Here is a 12,543-nt window from a genome sequence, read left to right as displayed (position 1 = left end):
AAAGACCTCAGAGTAGGTCTCAGCTGTGTCACCCACTAGCTTGGTGCCCCAGTCTGGAAATCAAATCTAGGATTAAGAGCTGCATGATAACATGGGAGTGAGGGATGGGAGCGGAGGATAGACAGGAGTTACAAGGAAAGCAGGCCTCTTAAAGTGAATCTATTTACATTGATTGGGAAGTCAAATTGCAGAGTAAATAGGGAGACAAAGGACTTGATCTTGACAAAAGTTCAAATGATGGGAATCAGTTTATCTTATCTTACACTAACATTTAGATTATAATCACAAATATGGCCTAATCATTAGAAGGAACAAATGACAAATGAAGTGTTGAAACTTTTTCATTTGTTTGTTTTTGAGATGAAGTCTCCCTCTGTTGCCCAGGATGGAGTGCAGTGGTGCAATCTCTGTTCACCACAGCCTCTGCCTCCTTGGTTCAAGTGATTCTCCTGTCTCAGCCTCCCAAGTAGCTGGGACTACAGGTGCGCGCCACCACGCCAGGTTAGTTTTTTTTTTGTATTTTTAGTAGAGATCAGGTTTCACCGTGTTGGCCAGGCTTGTCTCGAAGTCCTGACCTCGTGATCTGCCTGCCTTAGCCTCCCAAAGTGCTGGGATTACAGGCATGAGCCACCGCGCCCGGCCCAAAGTGTTGAAACTTTTAGAGAGTTGGAGTAATTCATTTTTTTCAATAAAATGGTATGATAGCACTTTATGATATTTGACTTTCTCACCACAATCATAAAGAAAGTCATATTGCAAAACCTGTTTCAAGCCTCTGTTAACTTTCCCATGGCTTCTCTCTAATCCTAAGAGAGTCAAATTATCCTTAATTTTTTCTCCTTAAGTTATCAATTGTTCTGACTTTGCCAGATCCTTATTACTCAGTGGTTTTGCATGTGACTTTAAAATCACTTTGACTTTTATGAATTCCTGAATCTTTTACCAGTTCATGTAATTTCTCTTTGCTATCAGTTTATTGTTGGAACATCTAACATTCAGTGAGAGACTAGCAGAAATGGAGTTGACAGGGGTTGACTCTCTCATTGCATGGGAGCAATGGTTGAATGGGGACTGATTTTACTTCTTCAGTTCATCGTTGTGTGATACTTTTTGCTTTCATGTCAGCCCCTTAATAGAGTGGAGCTGGGCCATAGACACTTAGGTAATAACAATCTCTTTGTTAAAAAAAAAATTTAGAAAATACAGTGCTCTGTAGGTAGTCCTTTTGGAAAAGATTCCAAGCATTTTTTTATCCCAGTATTTGAAGTAAAATTAAACTTGGTATCAACAAGCTGGATCGTGACACTGAAGAGAACGAATTCCTTATTCACATGTTGCGTATTCATTTAGTTTTTTGGTTCTTCCAGATGAGTCTCTGCCCTCATTGGGGATCTCATAAATTGAGTAGTTTATTATTATTTTGAATTCATTCTTTTTCTACTCTTATAACTGTAAGTTCCTTCAGAAGGAATTTGTTCCATTTGTTTGTTCTAATGAAAGAACAGTACCTCATACTTAATAGGCATTGGATAACTATTATTTGTATGAAAAACCAGGTAGGTTTGACACTCTTGTTTGTGACTTATATATGCCTTTTCTTCCTAATGTGGTTCTTCCTTCTTGTTTGATTCCATCCCTTCTTGCTTTTTTCTGCTTTGATGCACCTTTTGTTGATTTCTGTAGTAATGATAAGCATCAGTTGATAACCTCAGACTTTGAAATTTAACCTGTGTGTTTGCAACATCCGCTTACAACCATTGCATTCTGCCAGTGAAATGACTTCAATTAAAGATCTTACTGTGGTGCCAAAGATTTTGTAAAATTAACGATAATTGATTAATTAAGTGAAACATTGTTCCAGGTGCTGTACCAAGAAAACCATGTGGGTCCAGCTGCCAACTTAGAGGTGATGTCTGTCCATCATTTCTTACTCCTCATGAAGCATACATTCTAGGGGGAGGAGATGCAATAAACAGGTGAATAAGTCATACTATATGTTACAGTATGAAAAGTGCTGCAGGAGAAAAATAAAGCAGGAAAAGGGAGTAGGTAGTGTTGGAGGAGTTGAAATTTATCATAGGGTGGTCAGGGAAGGTCCCTCTAGAGGCTGCCATTTGGTAAAACCATGAAAGAAGTAACAAAGTGAGCCGTGTGCATATTGAAGAGAAGAGCAGAGGAAATAGCATATACAAAGGCCCTGTGGTAGAGAGTGGCTGGAACATTCTAGGAGCAGCAGTGGGACTGGAGTGGTATGAACATGGAAGGTAGTAGCAAAAGATGAGGTCAGAGAGGACTAGCAGCCGGATCATGTGGGACTTTCTAGACTGCTGTAAAGGTTTTGGCTTTTTCTCTGCTTGAGATAGGGGTTATTGGAGGATTTTTGGTGGAGAACAAAATAATCTAACATTTGAACAGGGTCACTCTGGCTGTCATATTGAGAACATACAAAAAGAAATCCAGAATGGAAGAGGGGAAGGAGGCTATTCATTCAGAGGAGAGATGACCATGGCTTGGATAGAGTGAAGGTAGTGAAAGCTAACTCCTATCTATCTTTACTTTTTAGTTGTACTGTATGGCTTAGAATGCACGCCATATTTTTTAGTTGTACTCTAGTATGGCCTAAAATGCATGCCATATTTCATGGCCCCTTCATATCTTTCAAGGTCTGGCTCAAATTTTCTCATGAGACTTTTCTTTACTTCAGCCCCTGCTGATCATGCCCCATAATGAGCTTTCTTACTGCCTTTTGCACTTACACATTGCAGTACAGAAGGCAGTTGCTTTGCTTCTTTGTTGACACTTGGATAGACTATGACTTCATGTATGTTTACTGAAAAATAGGTTGGAATTATTAAAAGGTAGTGAAAACATACGAAGTTTTGGCTTTCATTTTCCTAATCTGGCATGACATTTAAAAATGATTCTTGAAATGAAGTTTTGTTCTTCTTAATTGACTAACATTTTAAAAGTACAGGTTAATGTAAAAAACTGATACCTCTGCCAATAAATATTGTTTCAGTGGGGGCTCATCACAGTCTATCCTGTATTGAGATAAATGAGTAAGAGATGTTGCCCTCTTTTTTCCCTTATTTGCCACTCTATATTCTTCTCTCGTTGCATATTTAAGGGTCTGTGATATTGGCACTGGTGTTTTGTTAGTGTTTTCTTTCTTTTATTTTTGTCCAGCATTCATTTTTTATTCATCTAGTAACAGCAAACCTTCGTTTTCACTAATTTAATTCTTTTTGAGGCATCACTTCTCCCCAGCTGCCTTCAGTTTTGGTAGAATTGCCCATTCAGATGCCGTCTCCTCTCTCTGTGGGTCCCTAGGCTCCTGTCTCCCACCAGTCAGTTCTGAGCAACATCATGGAGAAAGGACGGATGTTTAGGTGGATTGATCCTGGTGGCTACTGTTGCCCAAGAGCATCTTTGGTTCATTATTTTTCCTTTATTTTGATTCTGTGGGCTACCTAGTATCTTTCTAGTAAATTTCCTTTCTGTTTCAGTTTATCAGAGGGGGCTTCTGTTCCTTGGAACTAAGGAGCCCTCGAACATAACCATTTATTGTAATAAATAAATAATAAATAAATAGTAGGAACCATCCTTTCATATCAGTTCTATTTTAAATAACATTATTATATACCTTATTTGTAGCAAAATTCAAAAATTGAATATCAAGAGGTAAAAACAATTGTAATCCCACTATCTATAACTTGAAAAAGTATACCCTTTTTCTATGTGTGTTATTAACACAATTTAATTATATTGTATATGTAACAGTATTTGATAATACTTAACCTTATAGCATGAACAAATTCTCATGTCAAATCTTAAAAATATGTTTTTAATGGCTTCATAATAGTTTGTAAGGTAGACATGCCATAATGTAAATACTTCTCCATTGTTGGACATTTGTTTTGTTTTTAATTTGTTCTCTATTTTGAATAATGTTGTGGTGATCATCTTTTTATAACTCTTTGCCGGCATCTCTGCTTCTTTCCTTAGGGCAGAGCCCTGGAAATGAATCACTGGGCCTAAGGGTGTGAGCATACGTAAAGTTCCAGAAAGCTTTGTAAAACCATCCTCTCAGCAACATATGAGTGTTGTATCTCACTACATTTTCACTTGAGTACTATTGTTTTTCAAAGTTGATATTTTAGTGGACAACAATTATAGCTCCTTTTTAAAAGTGTGTTTTGATATATACTTATTGTTTCAATTTTTTTGTAAAATATCTACTCATACCTTCGAAGAAGGTTTTAATTAAATAATTGAATTAAAAAATCCCACTGAATTTAAATAACTAAAAAGAGTTAAATATTAATGATTTTCTCTTTTTAATCTAGTTGCATATTTAATGATTTAAAGCTAACCCAACATCTTGAAAGCATTCTTGAACTCAGTCTTTAAAATTAACAATTTTTTGGAACCTAAAATTATTTCTATTTGTGTACATTTCTTTTCCAAATTTACATTTGGGCAATTTTTATGTTGTGGATTATAACGTATTCTTTAGTAAAATTTTGGGGAAAACAGGCTTTTCCTAAAGGGCAGCAGGCTGGAGGATAAATTGCATTTTCTGATACTTTTTTACCTGGAAAGAGGAAGTGAGGTGCAGCTCCAGTTACCCCAGGTTCTCTGTTAAGTTCTCATTTCCTAGCAGGTTGTGTAGAAGGACATTTTCTGGTTTTCCTAATCATTTTATTAGCATACTCTTGCAGAGTAAGATAAGCATGAAGTTATGATTGTCTGTGATAAACACGGAGTTTATCTGAATGCTCATTTATACTGAATGACTGTAAAGGCTCTCTCTTGCTACACACAGGGGAAATCCACTGGGGAGGGAGCTTTGGTGGAAGATTTGGTGGTGTCTGTTCATCTCAGATGCCAACTGGCCTTTCTGGGGATGGGTTACTGCTTTCTTTTCCTATAGTTCTCACATCTCTACTTACTGCAGGCTAGTTATATCTTGACTGTAAATATAGTTTTTCACCCTTTTTTTTTCCTTATTTAAATAGTAAAAAAAAAAATTAAAAATCACTTGGAGTTTGAAGCATAGTATAGTTGAACAGGTGTGTGTGTGTGTGTGTGTGTGTGTGTGGGGTATGTGTGTCTTTTGGAATTTGAAGGGTTAAACAAGTTTGTCTTTTATTATTATTGGTTTTATTTATCAGTGCCAACTCTAGGAAGTTAGATCCTAGGATGCATTTCTTAAATTCTATAAAAATCCTCTGACAATGTTTTTCAGTACCTGCCCTTCAGGTGAGGTTTAGTAACTTGACATTCACCTCCAGATTCTGTAGCAAAACTATTTGAAATAAAAAACACTTGCTTAATGTATTTGTCATCTGCTACTGTCTATATCTTCTGAACAAAATTTGCTGGTTTTGGAATTGAAGTTGTATGCTGTTGCATTTGGTGATTTGCTTAGTAATTAAATCTCTCTTGACCTCTTGAAGAAAAATGATTTTGTTTTCAGTTGTTTGAAGCAGATGTCTTTTATCTAGGAGAGCAGCAGAGTGCAGACCAAATCCTGTTTAGAAGGAGGGTTTTTAAGATTTTTTAAGGAGCGCTCCATCATGTTACATTGTGCCCACTGGGCATGGGACATACAGCTGCAGCACAGACTCACCCTGGGCGGGACGGGTTATCTAAGGAGCTTTAAAGGACCAGCTTTCTACTTAAGCCGTATAGTGAATATTAACCTGTTTCCCTTGCCGTCGGCTTCATTTTCTAAAGCTTTTCAAAAGAATGTGGATAATTTTCTGAAGAAAATGTGTCTTTCTTATTGCAGAAGGCAATAAGAAATGTGAAATCAAGAAGCAAATTGAGAGTTCTTAGGTTTCAGTATTAGAAAATGTGCAGCAGCTGTTCTCTGTTACTGGGTAACACTGATTTTCCCATATGAGAATATTGCATTGAATAAGGTAGTTAAAACTCAAATTTTAGGTATAAAGTTTAGAGTGCTTTGATTTTTTCATTTTTATGTGACTTTGCAAATTAATTTTTGCACAGTGCTTATTTACAATCAAAACATGAACTCTAAAAACTATATTGCATTTCCTATAAGGGAAAAATTAAGGTTTCCAAAGCAATTAGATAATAGTCCCTTGTTGTAATCTAAGTAAAATCATTGATTTATTTCCTTTCCAGTTGTCCTCAGTTATGTAAAGTAAAGCATCTGAATGAGGTTTTTAAATCCTGAAATAAGACTTTTAGAGATACATTGGTATAGTCAGTTTAATTAATACTAAGGCTATTATTGAGCAGAGACTTGCATTTGAATATTTGTTTTATCCCCGGCCTCATAATAACTGACAATTTGGACCCACCCTCGTAAGGGTTATATTTACTTGGATATATTGCATTTACTTCCATCTCACCTGAAATGATTTTGATTTTCTCAGCCCTGTCAATGTTTCTGGGATTCTGTTTACCACTTAGATTGAAAATCCAGAATTTAGTCCTAATTTCACCCTCACTTTTATCCCCTATATTCAATCTGTCATCATGTCTATGGCTTCTTCCTTTGGAACATTCTTGATTGATATTTTCTTTTCATGTCACTAAAATCCATCTTCTGTAAACAGCACTGGGTTCCGTGACTGATCAGCTTCTCACTGGTTTCCCCACCTCTGTTTTCTTCCTGTTATCATCAGCCTATTATAATCTGCATAAACTCTCAGATTATGTTTCCTCAGACTTCCCTTTCCTATTTTCGCCTCTCTTCTCAAGACCCTGGAATGGCTCCCCACTCACTACTCTTGGTTAGGTTCCAACAGGACTACTTCAAGTTCTGTGGCCAAGTTTCTTGAATTCTTGTCTCCTCTTTCTTACATCTTACACTGTCCATTCGCTGGCTTGTGGGCAGTGGGCTCTGCAATTCTTTTCTAAGGGAGTTGTTTGGAAGTTGTCATTACTTTTTAATACAGAAACAGTTCTATAAAAGCTACGGTTGAGTTCTTAAGCTATAACTCAAGGCCTGTATAACCTAATGTGGCTGATTTCTGAGCCCTGGAAGCCAGGAGCCATGTGGAATAGGTGGAGGCAGGGGAAGAATGGATGTTTTCTTCTTCTTTTCTAAGTACAGGGTCATCCAGACTAGGCAGAACTTCTAGTGGTTTTTAATATGAAAGGTTGGTCTTCAGCATTTGTTTTCTGTTCACTGCCTTCCAAATCCTGGTGTTCCTCTCCCCAGGCTCTTAGGAATCAGTAGTTACCCTAGACTAAATAATGCATTAATTAATTCAGTAGTTATAATGTTTGCCTACTAAAATAACCATGGCTACTTTCTATTGAACACTTTCACCCACAGTATTTCAGTCCTTACAACAACCTTGCATGGTACATTAAAATTACTTCCATTTAATAGATAAATAAATTAAGGCAGGGTGAAGTTTAAATATATATAGCTATTGATTTATGTACTGATTTACAAATAACCTGTATATATTTGAAGGTCACTTAGGAAAAGTTTGTATCATATATGAGAGTTTGTTAAAGGAATATGTAGAAAACCTCCATCCCTTCCCCACTTCATCTCCTCCCCTGACACACAAGCACCCTGGGACACTGTTCTGCTTTTGAAGACTATACAGCTTCAGGGTAGAAGAAAAGAAGCAAAAAGAGATATAAAGTATTGGCCGGGCGCGGTGGCTCAAGCCTGTAATCCCAGCACTTTGGGAGGCCGAGACGGGCGGATCACGAGATCAGGAGATCGAGACCATCCTGGCTAACACGGTGAAACCCCGTTCCTACTAAAAAATACAAAAAACTAGCCGGGCGAGGTGGCGGGCGCCTGTAGTCCCAGCTACTCGGGAGGCTGAGGCAGGAGAATGGCGTAAACCCGGGAGGCGGAGCTTGCAGTGAGCTGACATCCAGCCACTGCACTCGAGCCTGGGCGACAGAGCGAGACTCCGTCTCAAAAAAAAAAAAAAAAAAAAAAAAGAGATATAAAGTGTTTCTGAGACTTGTCAACCTCCCCCCATCCTCAGGTCTATCCCGAGAAAACCCTCTACTCCCTGGGCTGGATGTCTTCATATAACAGGATTGAATAATGATTCCTATTAGAGATTTGGCTCAAAAAGCATCTTTGTGCTAAAGTGTAATAAAAAAAACCCTTGGAAGGATTAAGGAATCCTCAGTTGTTAACACATTATTGTCAGCTAGTTCAATGACATCTTCCTCTTAGCTACCTTCAGGGCCTTTCTGATTGCATAGAGTTGAAAAGAAAGTGGGGGCACCTCCATGGTTTAGATCTGTACTGCCCAGTCCAGTATGTGGCTGTGGAGCACATGAGCTGTGGTCAGTTTGAACTAAAATGTGCTTTAAGTGTAAAATTCACACTGGATTTAAAAGCCTTAGCGTTTAAAAAAAGAAATAAAAAAATTAGTAACTGTTTATATTAATGTTGAAACGTAAGTTTGGATATAGTGAGTTAAATAAAATGTTATTAAAATTTTCATCTGTTTTATGTTTTTAAAATGTGATTACTAGAAAATTTTAAATTACACCCATGGGTTGTGTTATATTTCAGTTAGACAGTGCTGGTTTGGACTAATTCTCCATCTGTCCTATGTCTTCCAGCTTTTGTTCAGCCTAGTAGCCATGCTCTGTACTATGTCTCCTCTCTTTCATTCTCTCCTCTTTACTGGCCCTTTTCTCTCAGTTTTTATTCATTCAGCAAATATTTCCTGTTTTCTTAGTTCCTATGCTGGTATTAGGAACATGCAGAATCTCTTCCATCCTAAAAACAAAACAAGGCTGGGCATGGTGGCTCACGCCTGTAATATCAGCACTTTGGGAGGCCGAGGTGGGTGGATCACGAGGTCCGGAGATCGAGACCATCCTGGCTAACACAGTGAAACCCCGTCTCTACTAAAAATATAAAAAATTAACCAGGCATGGTGGCGGGTGCCTGTAGTCCCAGCTACTGGGGAGGCTGAGGCAGGAGAATGGCGTGAACCCGGGAGGCAGAGTTTGCAGTGAGCCGAGATGTACCACTGCACTCCAGCCTGGGTGACAGAGCAAGACTCCATCTTAAAAAACAAAACAAAACAAAACACAAAACACAAAACAAAACAAAACATGAAAGCAAACAAACCCAACTCTGTCTCAATCCATGTCACCCTCCCTACATGCCTCCTTCTCTTCGCCATCTAGCCTTTTGAGGAAGAGCCTGGATTCTTTACTCCACTTTTACCACTCCATGCTAACTCTTTTGGCCACCAATTTTACCCACTCCTCAGTCTTTCCCTGCAGCATTGGACACTGTCCTTGGAGTCTCTCCTTCCTTGACTTTGAAATTCTCTCTCTCTCTTTCATTTTTCTCTCTCCCGCTTTAACTTTGTTTTTAAGCGTGTGACTGACTCATCAGCTTTGTGACACTGGGTGGACCTAACCTCATGGAGCCTCAGTATCTTCTGTGTCACGCTGGGGCTTGCATTCGTCAGTGGGCACTGTGGTGACCCACCCCCTCCAAGGCTGGTGCTTTTTATTTTTTGAGACAGAGTCTCACTCTGTTGCCTAGTCTGGAGTGCAGTGTTGTGATCTCGGCTCACTGCAACCCCTACCTCCCTGGTTCAAGCGATTCTCGTGCCTCAGCCTTCCGAGTAGCAGGGATTACAGGCGTGTTCCACCATGCCCAGCTAATTTTTGTATTTTAGTAGAGACAGAGTTTTACCATGTTGGCTAGGCTGGTCTTGAACTCCTGATGTCAGGTGATCTGACTGCCTCAGCCTCCCAAAGTGTTGGGATTACAGGCGTGAGCCACTGCGTCTGGCCGGTGCGTGGTTTCTTTTGCAGAATTCTCATCATCTTCACCAGGTTCTGTGGAAACTCTACGTTTGTTTTTTAATTCCCTCCCTCCCAGTACTCTCCCTTGGTAGTTTCTTTGTATCCATGCTTCCAATTAGAATGCTCTTCATGCGTTTCCTTTTTTTTTTAATTCTTTAAGGCTCACCTCAGATATCACCTCTGCCACCAAGTGTTTTCTGTCATCTTCAGCCAAACTTTTGCCTCACAAATCTTTCTCAATTTCCTCATATGAAAACAGACATAATGCTGTTATCTCTCGGAATTAATTCACAATATTCTGAGGCCTTACTCGAGATACTCGATGTGAAAGTGCTTTGGAAAAGGTTAAGCCCGTTATAAATATATTTTTATCCCTTTCAGATGCCCTACAACATTCATTGTCCCCACAACGTATTTGTTAAGACTAATTATACATGTATATAAAGTGCCATTGAAACCTTGAATTATCTCATATATGAATATTTGCTCTTGTTCCCCAAAATTCCATGTTCCCGCGGGGGAAGGGCTATGTTAGGAAAAGGAAAGAAAGAAATTGAAAACAAATACCTTACTCTTTTTACTATTTAGCATACACTGCAGCTTTATGGTAGACATGTATAAGCTAGCACATTCACACATTTCTAGCTCTTTTTGCTCTTTCACTGAAAACAAATATATTATGTATTCAGTTTTTGGCCCTTAGTTGCGTGTCTTTTCTTGTTAGAATGCAGGCTTTTTTGAACTAGGGACTTTGACTTTTGCTGTTGTATCCTTAATGCTTTTCACTTAGGAGGAGCACAGTAATTTGTTGCATGAACGAATGAACCCACTACTGGTGATAAAGTTGAATTTCAACTTTTATCTCTGGCTTGAGGACCAGGGAGTGGCTCTTGTCAGTGTTACGGGGCCAAAGCTTGGGCTCTGAGATATCTGAGGTCCTCACTGCCTACAAGGCTCTTTTGTTTCTGTTAGGGGCTATGTTTTGAAATACTGAAGATGCTGATTAAGTAGAAGGGGTGATGGGAATTATGGGAATATTAAAACCAGTTCTTGATATAATTAAAATAGAATGTAGTCACATAATGGTATTAATACCTAAACTTAACAAAGCTCTTACTATATGCCAGACAGTGTTGGAAATGTTTTATCTGTACTGATTTATTTAGTTCTCTCTAAAATCCTATGAGGCAGATGTTATTATGTTCTTCCTGGATAGGTGGGAAAACAGAGGGACGGAGAGTTAAAATAAATTGTCTAAGATCATAGAGTGATAGAAAGTAAACATGTAGCCGAAATCCGGAAGTTGGTCTTCAGAGCTTTTTCTCTTAGCTGCTGTGCTAACCTCTCTCTCTGCTTAAATACAGATAATTTAAAAACAGTAATGTGGGTGTACATACATGTTATTTCATTTTTTTCTAGAGCAAAATAATTGTCAGTAGTTCTTCTGTTGTGGTTTTAGGCCATAAGGGTTGTGACCTATTTCTTTCTTTCAGGGGAGTAGTTTAGACAGCCTGCATTTTTTATTGAACTACAATGTGTTAGAAGTTAATTATTTATAGTTCTTGCTGAAGCTGGTGTGCTGCTTGGCTCACTGAGTTTATAAAGAAATAATGGCCTGTTGAAAGTCAGTAAAATGAAATTTCATGAAACTATCAGATTAGAAGTTGACCTGTATTTTAAGCTTCATAGATTGGAGATTTTCTAATAATTATGGATTCTTTTATGGTATCAGAGTTACCATAGACCACATACAGAAGAAGAGAGATATAGGATTTAAAACCATTGAACTGAGTAAATCAGCTTATCTGTTCATTTTTATTTGTATCCTTTTCACAAAAGGTATCTTGTCCAAGTTATTTTCATTCAAGAGATAGTGCTCAAAGTATGAGATCCACTTTATGTCAGAAACTACTTGAATAAATACATTTACAAGTGCTATAAACCTAGCACAGAAGCATGTCCTCTTCACCCAAAGTGTCTGTGAACTGAGTGAGAGGATGGGAGAAATTAGGGAACCCAATCTTCCCTTGTCCTCCTCTCAGACTCAGTAGCCAAGGTGGTTAGCTGTCACGTAAATATTGCACCCAAGGTTACTTTGTTTGTTTTTTAAAGGAAAACTCATGCTGACTTCCCAAGACCCAATAGGGTTTACCTTGAAATGAAACATGACATAATGAAGATGGTGGCAGGTACTAAGAGTGCGGAGTAAGTGTTAAATCCGTAAATGCACGAGTGGATTATGTAGTTCTGAAAGGGATGGTACAGAAGAAAATCAGATCAATTCTATATAAAGCTAGTGAGATCCGAGTGAGGTAATGTAAACCCATGGCAAACAGGTAAGGCGCTGGTAGATAGAACCTTAGTTGTACTGCGTTAAAGTACAGGAGGTACTGGAGTCTCTGTGTGTGTCTGGAAGTATTTTAGAACTAGACTCAGTGAGCCAAAAAGGGGCTGTCTAAGTTCCAATAGGGAAGGCCTTGTTCCTTTGGACGGAGGCCAAGTGGGAGCCAAAGGAAATAGCTTATCATGATCCAGATGGCCCAAATAATGTGGACTCGCCAGAAAGTCAGGATGGCAAGGGGCAGGCTCAGGAAAGGGACTGGAGATACAAGTTATGCCAAGAAGTATCTAGGAGAAAGATGCTCACTCTTCCTGCATCTCTTCATTTAACAAATATTTATCAACATGGACTGTGTAGCAGGCACTGCTGTAGACACTGGGGATAAAGTAGCCAACAAAACAGATGAA

The 12,543-nt window shown here is 38.6% G+C and overlaps 1 protein-coding gene across 6 annotated transcripts in view; it reads left to right on the top strand.

The window, feature by feature from the left end:
• LOC105468168 (HECT, C2 and WW domain containing E3 ubiquitin protein ligase 2) overlaps nucleotides 1-12,543 on the top strand; it is a 384,482-nt gene that overhangs the window by 139,227 nt on the left and 232,712 nt on the right. The gene's annotated exons all lie outside the window — the stretch shown is intronic.

Source organism: Macaca nemestrina, chromosome 11 (assembly GCF_043159975.1).
Source record: "Macaca nemestrina isolate mMacNem1 chromosome 11, mMacNem.hap1, whole genome shotgun sequence".
NCBI lineage: Eukaryota > Metazoa > Chordata > Mammalia > Primates > Cercopithecidae > Macaca > Macaca nemestrina.
This window is presented reverse-complemented; position numbering and strand designations above follow the sequence as displayed.